The sequence below is a fragment of the Rhinolophus sinicus genome, linkage group LG15 (genome assembly GCF_036562045.2).
Source record: "Rhinolophus sinicus isolate RSC01 linkage group LG15, ASM3656204v1, whole genome shotgun sequence".
Taxonomy (NCBI): domain Eukaryota; kingdom Metazoa; phylum Chordata; class Mammalia; order Chiroptera; family Rhinolophidae; genus Rhinolophus; species Rhinolophus sinicus.
Genome location: NC_133764.1, coordinates 2,192,065 through 2,205,328, shown reverse-complemented (window position 1 = coordinate 2,205,328; position 13,264 = coordinate 2,192,065). Strand labels below are relative to the sequence as shown.

The following is a 13,264-nucleotide window of genomic DNA, read 5'->3' as shown; positions in this document are numbered from 1 at the left end:
CTCAGATTGATTCAGACATCTGATGGGCGGGTGGTCAGTGTGTCCCAAGTTCACTTAGATAAGTGATTTTCTTTGCCCTCCTAAGCATAGATTTCCACGGCCCTGGGTCTGGAGGTATAAATAACATAAAGGGAGACACTTCAAAATGGAGGCGGAGCTGCCACGCCAGAGGAATTGCCTTGTATGATCTAGGCCTCAAACCTTTGGAATGTTAAAAATGGACAAAATAGCCTTTGGAGTCTGCCTAGGGCAATATTGCGTCCCAAAGAACTGTTTGCAAAGATAACAAGAAAGTAGTTATTATGACTACTGGACTGATGACTACCAGACTGAAAATTAAAAACATTGTTTAGAATTAACATCACTAGTTAGCTTATCTGCACCAATAGAAATGCTTTCCTTCTATTGATGTAGTTGTTCCCCTTTGCCCGTTGCCTTTTCTCCTCATCGGAACACTGTTTAGGCTTCTGCTTGAATCAGTGCCTCCCGAATAGCATTCTTTGATTTCAAATAAATGCTTGTTGCCTCCCACTTTGAAAGGCCTTTTTATATTTAGGTTAGCAGAGTTTATTTTGTGCTTGGGGGACTAGTGAGCCAAGAAGTGGCAGAAAAGGTGTTTGGTCTTGTACACTTGGAGGTGTCCCTCCACCGGGTTGTTCTGTGAAGGACTTAGAGCTTGGGCCACAGCAGAGGGAGCTGCTGTGATGACCTTGATCTTGGGAGCTGTGCAGGGGGCTGGGACGAGGGCACCAAACCAGTATCTTCCTTTGGGCCACATGCCCCAAACATGACCCCTCTTCCACGGCAGGTAGAAACTTCCTTCTGCCATCTGGTCTATGCCTTGATTGAAGCTTAAGGGGAAGTTGGCTAAACGTTTTAGCCCGGTCCAAGTTGCAGGGTGGGAATATAAGAAATACTCCAACAAGTCAGCCATGTGATTTCTGAGCATGGAGATTACAAGGCATGTAGTTGTCTTCTTTATGCTTTTCTCAGCCAAACATTTCTGCAAGACTCCTGTTATTTTGAATATATAGTAAATACATAGTATTTTAATGCATTAATGAAGTTCGTTAATATAATTAATGTCAATTTAATATTTTAATGTGAACAAATGCCATAATTACTTTTAACTCTGCCTGTTCTTTACAACTCAAATCCTGCCTCTTATATGCAGCCTTCCTGGATCTCTAAACTGAGATCCTCATGGGACTTGACAGGACCTCATGACTCAAGGCATCAGACTCCACTGATGTCAGGACTGGGTATGTGTAATGGTTTGGGTTTAGCAGGGGGTCACAGCTACTGATCTCTGATCCTAATCTGGCCTCATTGTTTCATAGGGAAGGGGTAAACAGTGGCTCTAGCTTCTGACCCTGGGCGGAGTTCCAAGCCAGCACTGCCTCTGCAGCCCCCAGCCCCGCACAGGTCCCAGAAGATACATGTTGAGAAAAGAATGATGATCAGAGATGGAAAAAAATCACAAATTCCCCCCTCTTCTTATCTTGTGTTGCGTTACAATCCCTGCTAAACTCAGTGGTGTAAGGTGACTATTTTATTATGCTCAGGGCACAGCAGGGGTGGCCTGCCTCTGTCCTGCATCTGCCTCTGGCTGGATTCATCTGGAGGCCCCTTCACTTCTATGTCAGGCACCTGGGCTTGGAGGCCTCCAGGGCTGGGCCCAGCTAGGTCTGTGGTCTGGGGCATCTGCATGTAACCTCTGTGTCTGGCCAGGTCTTCCTCACAGCATGGCCTCAGGGCATTCCTCAGGGCACCGAGCAGGAGTGGCAAGAGAACCCTGTGGAAGCTGCCTGGCCCTTTCTGAAGTCACACTTTGTCACTTCTGCCTTACTCTGTTGGTTGAAGCAGCCAACCCAGTTTTAAGGGGAAGAGACATAGACCCTGCCTTGAAATGGGAGAAATGACAGAATTTGCAGTCATTTTTTAAAACCTCCACACTCCTCTGCAATTGATCTCGGACAGTGATCATCCACAGAGCCACCTACCACACTTTCCAGTGTGTCAGCATGTCTCCCAGCGTAGGGATCCTGGTGGGGACTTCCTCCTCCAGTGAGGAGGCTGGAGCAAGTCCAGATGGGACCACTGTGGGGGTGGAAGGTGGGGACAGGATCTGAGAAAGATGCAGACCCTTACTGGCTTGTTGAAATGGGGTGGAAGCTGAGGGAGTAGGCCAGGGTCATGGGGAGGCTTGAAATCTCCTCTGGGCTCAGGAGGAGGGTGCCAGTCACAAAGATAACTGTGGGGCAATAAGTGTGGAAACAGAAGATAGTGAGCATGGTGAGTCAAGTTGAAGGGTTTGACGGTCACTTCATCTTTCTAGGCTGAGAGCCAGTACCACCTTCTCCAGGAAGCCTTCCCTGCTGCTCCAGGTGGAATTACTCTTCCCCCGAAAACCCTGTGCTGCCCTGATCACAATGGTTAGGAACCCAAAAGCCCTGGCCTGATGCATCTTTGGGTCCCCAGCCTCATCCAGGGCAAGAGAAAGGTACCTCCAGGCTGAGAGACCTCCCAGTATCCCTCAACAGGCTACCGAATGACACCCACAATGCACTTAGCCAGGGTTGAATTCTGGCTCCTCCGTTTACTAGTGTGTGACCTCAGGTGAGTTATGGGATTTCATAACTGCTCTGAGCCTCAGTTGCCTCCTCTGTAAAGTGGGGTTTTGAATGATACTCCCTTTAAAGAGTTAGGATGAGGATTAGAATGTGCCTGGAACTCCGTGAGGCTGGGCTGTGATCAGCCCACTCCCGAGGCTTGGGGGCAGGAGGAAGCCTCAGGAACCGGGCTGACTCAGTGACCTTCTAGGGTCCTGAGCTGCACGCCTGGGCTCTCCTGAAGGATACGCTTCAGCCTGGCCTTCCCTCAGGGGTGTTCAGTCTGCCCCAAAGACACACAAGAGAAGGGCTGGTGGGAGGCACCTCCCCAAAACTCCTGGGGCAGCCAGATTTAGAGAAGGGCAGAACCTCTAAATTACTCAAAACAATACTGTGGGTGGGACACCTCAGATGGTGGAATCAGAGGTGGCTTCCCAAGAGAGGGGGAAATTTCAGCTCAAAATTCAAAAGGTGACAAGTGTAGAATGAAAGTGTCTCTGCCTCTGTCCCCCAGCCACTCGGGTACCTTCCCAGGACTCAGCCCCTTGCACATCCTGGCATGTATGAGGCGACGTCTGTTCTTTTCTCCCTGGGACTGCACAGCCCACTGAGAGCCTGTGTGTCTTTACATTTCAGTGTAAGGGGAGCAGCCTCATGCTTTTCTTAGCTGCAGAGTATCCACCAAATGACTCCCATACTGCAGTTAGCTGGTCCCCTGTTGGGCGGCATTTGGGTGCCTTCCAGTCTTTGGCATTTACAATGAATATCCTCATGCAAACACTGTTTCCCACACATGCGAGTGTATCTGAAGAAGATAGTCCCAGAAGGGGGATAGCTGGGGCAAAGGGCATCTTAATATAGGCAGATCTTGCCTCCACATAGGGTCCCCAGCAGACGGGGTCAGCCTGTTTCCACTGGAAGATGATAAAGAACAGAGTGATACTTGGGTGGGCAGGGTGCTCCAAGAAGCAGAACTGCATCATGGATAAGGTGTAGAGATGGGGAGTCATAATGAGTTTGAAAGGAGAAAGGACGGGGGTGGAACGGGGACAGCATGACCCACTTCCAGGGGCTGTCATGATGGTTGGTGAGGATGCACACATGCTGTGCCTGGGCGCCCCTAGGACTGCTGGCTGCACCGGTTGGGGCAGGCCTCGTGGAAGGGACAGAGGCCGTGAGTTTGGCCCTGCAGTCAGGCATTCAGGCTGAGGGCACAGCATGCCTGGATTTAAATCCTGCTCTGCCACTAATTTATTGAGTGAGTCACGTCATCTCTCCAAGTGTCAGTTTCCTTACCTGTCAAATCGAACACTAACAGCTACTCCCTTGAGTGAGATAATTCATTCAGATCCCAGTGCTCGGCACCTACTAGGTGCTCAATAGATAGTCACTGTTTGCCTCCCGTTCTCTGCTCAGCTGGCAGTAATGTACAAGCTGAATGCGGGTGTGAGCAAATGACAATGTCAGTGCAAGAGGACCTGTGCCAGCCCTTCTGGGCTGTGGGACTTTGACGGGCCACATCACTTTATCAAGCCTCAATTGTCTCATCTGACAAGTCAGAACCAGATCCTGGCTTATCTGTTTAGGCTCGAATGCGGGGACATGTCTGTGCACACATGGCACACAGTTGCCATGATGTGGGTTGGGAGACAGGGAAGGGTATAGCGTTGTCACATGGGTGGCGTAGGGAGGGCGAGGCCATCTCCAAGGGCTCCTCTGGGCCCAGCCAAGCAGCTGAGGCCAGCTGGTTGGTTTTGATAAATGACACTTACAAACAACAAACGACACAGAGATGTCCTGGGCTGTAGCAGAGTCTGAGTCTCTCTCAGGGAAGTCCAGCAAAGGGGACATGAGTGGTGGGTTTTTGGCACCGAGGAGCCTCCATTGGCAGGTGCCACTGGGAGTTCTGGGTTGAGAGGCATGAGACCTCTTTCTAGCTATATGACAAAACCTAGTCATAAAATAACAATAGCAGTGAGAATAATAGTAAGAGCACCCACTTACTGAGTGTTTATGTAATTTAATCCTCAAAACAATCCAGAGAGAAAATATTTGCAAAACACATCTCTGATAAAGGGCTTATACCCAGAATACAAAGAATTCTTACAACTCAATCATAAGAAAACAAACAATTCAATAAAAAAAAATGTGCAAAAGACCTTAACACATCAAAGAAGATATCCAGATGACAAATAAGCACATGAAAAGATGCTTTGCATCATTAGTCACTAGGGGAATGCAAACTAAAACCACAATGAGATTCCACTACAACCTATTAAAATGGGCTAAAATTTGAAAGACTGATAATTCCAAATGTTGGCCAGGATGTGCAAAAACTGAAATTTGCTTCCTTTCCAATCCACCATCAACGGTGGAATTTCCGCCAAGATGCAGCTTTTCGTGAAAACCCTTACTGGGAAGACCATCACCCTTGAGGTTGAACCCTCGGGTACAATAGAAAATATAAAGGCCAAGACCCAGGATAAGGAAGGAATTCCTCCTGCTCAGCAAAGACTGATCTTTGCTGGCAAGCAGCTGGAAGATTGATGTACTTTGTCTGACTACAACATTCAAAAGGAGTCCACTCTTCATCTGGTGTTGAGACTTCGTGATGGTGTTAAGAAAGGGAAGAAGTCTTACACCACTACCAAGAAGAATAAGCAAAAGAGAAGAACGTTTAAGCTGGCTGTCCTGAAATACTATAAGGTGGATGATGATGGCAAAAGTAGTCGCCTTCGTCGGAAGTACCCTTCAGATGAATGGGGTGCTGGAGTTTTTACGGCCAGCCACTTTGACAGACATTATTGTGGCAAATGTCATCTGACCTACTACTTCAACAAACCAGAAGATACGTAATTATATATGGGTTAATAAAAGACATGAATTAATAAAAAAAAATGGTGCTGGGAAAACTGGACAGACCCATGCAAAAAAATGAAGCTGGACCACTTCCTTACACCATATATGAGAATAAATTCAAAGGATTAAAGACTTAAATGTAAGATCTGAAACTATAGAACTCCTAGAAGAAAATATAGGAAGTAAATTTGCAGACATTACCCTTAGTAATATTTTTACTGATATATCCCCTCATACAATCAACATATGGGATTATGTTTATTAAAAAATAAACATATGGGATTACATCAAACTAAAAAGTTTTTTCACAGCAAAGGAAACCATCAATAAAACAAAAATATCTGATAAGGGGTTAATATCCAAAATTTATAAAACACTCATTCAACTCAACACCAAAAAAACAAACAACCCAATTAAAAAATGGGCAGAGGACATGAAGAGACATTTCTCTAAAGAGGACATACAGATGGCCAACAGAGAAGAAAAAATGCTCAACCTCACTAATCATTAGAGAAATACAAAGAAAAACCACAATGAGATACCCCCTTACTCCGGTCAGAATGGCCATCATCAATAAATCAACAAACAACAAGTGCTGGTGAGGATGTGGAGAAAAGGGATCCCTTGTGCACTGTTGGTGGGATTGCAGCCATGGAAATCAGTATGGCGGTATCTCAAAAAACTGGAAATGGAACTACCTTATGACCCAGCAATTCCACTCTTATGTATCTATCCAAAAAATTCTAAACGCTAATTTGAAAAAAATATATGCACCCTTATGTTTATTGCAGCACTATTCACAATAGCCAAGACCTGGAAACAATCTAAATGACCATCGGTAGATGACTGGATTAAGAAATTGTGGTACATTTATACAATGGAGTATTACGCAGCCATAAATAAGAGTGAAATCTTACCATTTGCAACAATATGGATGGACCTAGAGAACATTATGCTAAGTGAAATAAGTCAGACAGAGAAAGACAAATACCATATGATCTCACTTATATGTGGAATCCAAAGAACAGAATAAATGAGCAAACTAAACAGAAACAGTCTCAGAGATACAGAGACAAAAACTGATGGTTGCCAGATGGGAGGGTGGTGGGGATGAGGGAGAAGGTGAGGGGATTAGAAAGTACAAATTGGTAGCCACAATATTGTCATGGGGATATAAAAGACAGTTTGGGGAATATAATCAATAATGTTGTAAAGATTTTGTAGGGTATCCGATGGACACTTGTCCTATTAGGGAGACCACTTCATGGACGGTGTAGATGCCTGACCACTGCGCTGTACACCTGAAGCTGAAGCTGAATAATATTGAATGTCAACGATAATGTAATATATAGATAGCCACGGGATATGGAGTACAGCATAGGGAATAGAGTCAATGGAGTCATAACAGCTATATATGATGCTAGAAGGGTAGTAGATTGGGGGAGGTTATCACTTTGTGAGGGATGTAAATGTCTATTACATTGTTTATACACCTGAAACAAACAAACAAACGAAAAACCGGAACTCTCACACATTGCTGGTGGGAATGCAAAATGGCATGACCACTCTGGTAAACAGCTTGGCAATCTCTTATCAAATTTAATATACACCTACCTACAACCCAGGCCTTCCACTCCCACGAGAAATGAAAATCTATATTTGCACACACCAAAAAAAAAACCCCCAAAACCTGGATGACTATAATAGATTTATTATAACTAAAACAAAGAACCCAAATGTCCATGAACTTGAGAATGGAAAAACAAATTATGGTATATTGGTCAATGGAATACTTCTCAGCAACAAAAAAGGAATGAACTACAGATACAGGCAACAACATGGGTGAGTCTCAAGTGCATTATGCCAAGTCCAAGAAGCCAGACTAAAAAGGCAACGTTCAGTATAATTCCATTTGTATGCCGTTCTGGAAAAGGCAAAACTATACTGACACAAAACAGGTCAGCAGTTTCCAGGGCCTTGGGGGGCGGGGGGAAGGGAAATTAACCACAAAACGGCATAAGGGAAATTTGGGAGTAAAAGGCAAAGGTTCTATATGATACTTGTGGTACTGTATACATCTGTCAGAAATCATCACACACACTTAAATTGGTGAATTTTATTGTATGTAAATTATACCTTATTAAAGCTGGAGGAGGAGGGACGCCTGTTTAATTAAGGAAAACAGCCCGATGACTGTTGTGTTACAGATGAGGAAACTGAATTTCAGAAGGATGACGTGGTGGCAAACCCTGACAGGAGGGGACACACAGAGACCTGCAGTGAGGCTTGGGGGGAGCGGCAGCTAGGTGGGTCTGGGGCTGGGGTAAAAGAAGAGTTGGAGGCAGGGGCTCTGGCATTGTGAGGCAGCCTGTGTGGGCACAAGACCTGGATATGCTGAGATTTCAGGGACTGCAGGGGCAGAGGGACATGTGACAGTACTGACTGCACAGGGCAGGGGGGTCAGGAGCCTTCTTACTCATCACACAAAGCTGTGGCTCAGAGAAGTTAGTTGAGTCCCCCAGGTCACACAGCAAAGCCAGTACATAGCGGGCCTGTTGACTCCAAAGTCAGTGTTCTTGCTCTGGGGACAGAAGGGAAGATGGGAGACCCTGAGGACCAGCTTCGCTCCCCAATTTGATCAGTCAATCCATTTCTTCTCTCTGGGCCTCAGTTTCCACCTCTGTAAAGTGGAGCTATAACAGAATCACCCTCATAGAGCCCTAGGACTAGAGAGGGAAAACAAAGGGTTAGGAAGTGCTGACTCTGGCTTCATCCCCACCCGCCCAAACACCCAGCTCTCACACTGGGTGAGGAAAATGAATTAGGAAGGTAAATCAGTGGGGAAATAAAAGACACTCCCTCCTTCTCTTTGGGCCTCAGTTTCCCCATCTTGCAGCGGGAGTGAATTGAGCTAAATGACACCTGGCAGACTGGGGTCCACTTCTAGCACCCACGAACATTTTGTTTTACCCCCTTGGTTGCTGTTTCTCCCCTTTACCCCAAATTTTTATTATAAAAAACTTCAAGCACACAGGAAACTGAAGCTTGGGATGGCCATCACTCACTCTTGGCCTTTCTTTCTCCCCATGTAGATATAGATCATTTTCTGAATTGTTTAAGGGTAAGTTTCTGACACAACCTTTTGCTCTTAACCCTCAGCCTGTGTCCCCTGAGAACAAATACATTCTCCTTATAAGCATGGTATGATTATCCCACCTAAGAGAAAAGTTATGTTTCCACAGACATCTAATATATGGTCCATATTCAATTACCACATTAACCCCAAAGTGTCTTATATAGCTAAATTTTTTGAACCAGGATCTGAATTTTTTTGAACCAGGATCTAGATTCGCATATTTTATTTGGTTTTATCCCTTTTTTCCCCCAACTTTGTATTTTGAAAAAACTTATATCTCCAGAAAAATAACCAGAATCCTGCCATGAACATACACAAAGGATTTTTTCTGGATCCATCAATTATTAATATTAATAGTTTGCCAGATGCTCTGTCTCACCTAACCATTGAAGAGGTAGTGGCAGACACACGTAATTGTGTTTTTAATCAGTTGCCATCACTTTAAAATCAGGAGACTTCACTTTATTCTTTAATTTCCAGCTCCTATTTGAAAAACTGGAGGACCCAGAACAGGTCTGCCATACGGACCAGTCAGCCAGGGTGAACAGTAGCTGCCCCTTTGGTCAGGCAGGGAGCTCCCACTTTGTCACACTCCACACTGTTCCCTTTTGTCTGACACCCTGCCTAGATCCTCAGTCATGTAACCTGCCTGGGTCCTGCAGCCACTGTGTTTTCAACCTCAGAACCTCTCCAGATGATCTCCGAAGGCCTCCAGGTCTTCTCGGGAGGATGCCATCCTATCCCTTCAGGAGGGTCCTATTAGTCAGGGCCATTCTGGGGGCTTGTCCTCCACCCGGATGTCAGACTCTGGACTTCGCCTGACCCAGATTTGAATCGTGGCTCCACTATCTACCACCAAGGAGAACACTGGACAGTTCTCAGCCTCTCCAGAGCCCCGTGACCTCATTTGTATGACCCCTGGTGCCAAGGGCGGGTGTGAGGATGAATGAGGTCCTGCACACGAAGCATTCTGCACGTTGCCTGCCACGTAAGGAGCGCACAATAGATGCTGCTGCCTTACAAGTTTCCTGGGCAGACAGTCATGCAGGAGGGCAAAAACATCTGCATGAACGTATTCACCTCAGTGCCGTGACAAATTGGAAATTGACCTAAATGCCCAACAACAGGGAATTGGTTGGATAATTATTGTGTCCTTAAGGTGGAAGAATCAGCAGCTGAGACAAAGATGCTATATTTACAAATGACGCAAATAGCCATCAATAAAGGATTGTGTCAAAGAGAATGGTTCAGGTCTTGTCATCTGTTATGACATCATGATATTCATTCAGTGGAAGATGTCGCAGCTGGAGAGAAGGCTGAGGACACTGGCCGTGGCCGACATGGGGCTCCAGGACACACTGATAAGTGATAAGATTACCTTTCATGGTAGATGCTAACTTTTGGGTTGAAAATGGGAAGAATGATTATGTATTTGTATTTACATGGGTTTATGTATAGAAAAATGGGAAAAAATGGTAAGAAAAAAGTAAAAATGCTTCCCTCTTTGTGGTGGGGAGAAGGGACAAGACGGAAGATAGGAGAATGAGGCAGGTTGTTCTCGGTTGCCTGTATATATTTTGCTTTAGTTTTTGAAACATGTAACTCTATGACCTTATCAAAAACGAAATTAAAATGTCCTTGAAGAATGATTCTGTGGTTTTCTATATATTAACAATACAAATTGCTCACCGTATGTTGTTCAGTGGAAAAAAGAAAGACTGCAAAACAGTGAATGTGCTTATATTTTTGTTGGAAAAGAGACTCTGTGTACAGAACTCCATGTGAAAGGTTTTATCTGCCTTATTCACTATTGTGTTCCCGGAATCTACAATACATAGTAGTTCCTCAATAAGCATTGAACAAGCAAGCAAACGAATGAATGAATGAACACAAGACAAAGAAGATGTATAGAAGGACACATCACAAAACTGTGAACAGTGGTGGACTTCGGAGGTGGGTTTATGAGGGACTTTTATTTTCTTCATTTCCATGTATGCTGAAAATTTTAAATGCGCACCCCTCAGGTAGAAGGAAGGAAAAACAGTGAAGGCATTAAAAAGAAAAGCGAAGCCTCTGCCTGTGGGCATGGGGTGGCCGGGGTCCAGATAGGTGAGGAGGTGGGGGCTCATTGGGAAGAACGTTGGTGACCTGGGCAGGCATCCCACTCCACCCCACCCACATTCATTCCACTCAGGCCTGGCAGACCTGAGGTCCTGGTGAGGCTAGGGCCACAGGAAGAATGGTGAGGGTCAGAGAAGACTTGCCACTGGCCTGGGGGCACAGAGCAGGGCCTGCGCAGATCTCAGCCTCCAACATCAGGACATTTGGACAGTTGATGAAGTTATTCATACCCCGTAACTCTATTTCACAGATGAGAAAACCAAGGTCCAGTAATTAGAGTAAGAGGTGCTAAGAACGAGGCTCTGGAGATAGACTGGTTCAAATTCTAAATCTGTCACATAGCCCTCCTGAGAGCCTCCTCCTCATGGAGCTTCAGTTCCCCTGTCCTACAATGGGTGGTAGTGTCAGTGGGTGCCAAACCCATGAGCTACCTGCACATGCTGGGGTTCCCTGGTGGTGGTGGCAGTTGAGGTTGGCTTTTAGGATCTGAGGTCAAGCTCGGCTGCCTCCCTGGAGGTGGTGGCCCTTGGCCCTGCCACAGTGGGTCAGAATATCTGCAAATGTGCACAGAGTCCCTCAGGATGCCCTACAGAGACCGTCCCACTCTTGGGGACAGAGCAGGGAGGTGTTGGGTTTGAATCTAACTCTGCCACTTGCCAGCTGTGTGACCCAAGGAAGTCACTTAACCTCATCTGTAAAAGAAGGCTGACAATAGCATTTCTATGCGAACCGAAGAGCTCAGGAAAACAGGCACTGGCCATTGTTGCCACTGCTTGTCTGGACTAGCGCAGGGTTCCCCGGCCTCTCACCCTCCTTCTCCTTGGTTCATCCCCCATGGGGCAGGCAGAGGGATCCTCAAAACATAGTCTGATAGGCCATTCCGTAGAACGGACTGCTGACACGCACAGCACCGTGGGTCAGTCGCAAAGGCGTCATGCTGACTAAAGGAAACAGACACTGAAGGCCCCGTGCTGCGTGATTCCATTTATACGACAAGCTGGAAAAGGCAAAACAATAGGAACAGAAAATAGATTGGGGGAGGGTTAAAGGGGCACGGGGACATTGGGGGTCATAAAACTGCTTTATAACTTGGTTGTGCTGGTAGCTACATGAGGATGTACATTTGTCAAAACCATACCCCAAAAAGTGTACTTTTTACTGCACGTAAATACTACCTTAAATTTTGTAAATAAAAAACCACAAACAAACAAAAACTTCAGCCATGATGTATATACTGGATATTGGGCTTCACTTTATTCTCTCTATTTACATATATGTTTGAAATTTTCCAATGTTTTACAAAAACAAAACAAAACCCTAAGGTCATGTCCCTGATCTGCTCAAAATTGTCCCATGGCTCCTTCCTGGTTCAGAGTAAAAGCTGAAGCCTTCACTGTGGCCAGCAAGGGCCCTCCACCTGCCCTCAATTCCCTTGGCCTCACCCTCTGTCCCCTGGCTCACTCTGCTCCAGCCACACTGGCCTGTGTGTTCTTTAAACACACCTCAGGGCCTTTGCATTGGCTGTTCCCTCTAACCTGGACCATTGTTCCCCCAACAGCTCCTGACTCAGTCCCTCACCTCCTTCAAATCTTTCATGAAAAGAGACCAAGTCAGGTAAGGTCAGTTCTGGCCACCTGTCAAACCTCCAAAAGCACATGCCACACCCGTCCCAACTGAATCTCTCTCTGGGCACTTCAGACGAATCATGTACCTATTTCCGTCTTTGCGCATTGTCTGTCCCTCTCCTAGAATGTAGCACTTGAAGGACAAGGAGTTTGGTCTGTTTTGTTCACTGCTGTGTCCCCCTAGAATAGTGACTGGCACACAGTAAGTGCTCAACAAATATTTGCTAAGTGAAGTAATGATTAAATAAATGCTATCCTACATACATGTGACTTGGTCTCTTTGTGGCACTGCCAGGCCCCAGTCATGGGGCTTTTAGCACCAAGGGTCCATCTACCCCAAGGCTGTTGGGACCCAGCTTTGCTTTCTAATTTCAGGGGTCACACATTCATTTAGCAACCCCCGCCCCCCCACATACACCCCTGCCCCGCACCAAGCTCTCCTCTGTGACTAGCATGCTTTGGGGTCAAAAGATAGAGCAAATCAACTCAGCAAACACTAATTGCTTGCTTTATTCTTTTATTGATACACTGCCTTGTTCCACAAAGGACTTCTGCAAGGTTCAAAGACCCCAACTAGCTAATAGACATTTCAAAATAGGAGAGAAAGAAGAACCTGAGAAACGGAGAGGATCCTGGGTTCTTATGCTGGGCCTGGCTTGCACCGAGACATGCCAGGGAGTTGGAGATGAGAAGTCTCCTCTGGACCCAGGCTGGCTGGGGAGCATCAATGAGGGCTTCCTAAAGGAAGTGATGTTTGGGCAACAGCACACCCAAAGGCCCAGAGCGGGAAACAGCATGGCCTGTTCATAGAATTTCCATAAACTTATTCTGGCCTCCCCACCACACTCAAGTTCTTTGGAGATGAAGAAGTCATCCAGGACAAATACAAGAGCATATCTTGCTTGCTCAGG

At 45.9% G+C, this 13,264-nt stretch overlaps 1 pseudogene; it reads left to right on the top strand.

Moving 5' to 3' along the window:
* The first annotated feature begins 4,998 nt into the window (after positions 1–4,998).
* On the top strand, positions 4,999–5,483 carry LOC109437034 (ubiquitin-ribosomal protein eS31 fusion protein; annotated as a pseudogene).
* Positions 5,484–13,264: the final 7,781 nt, after the last annotated feature.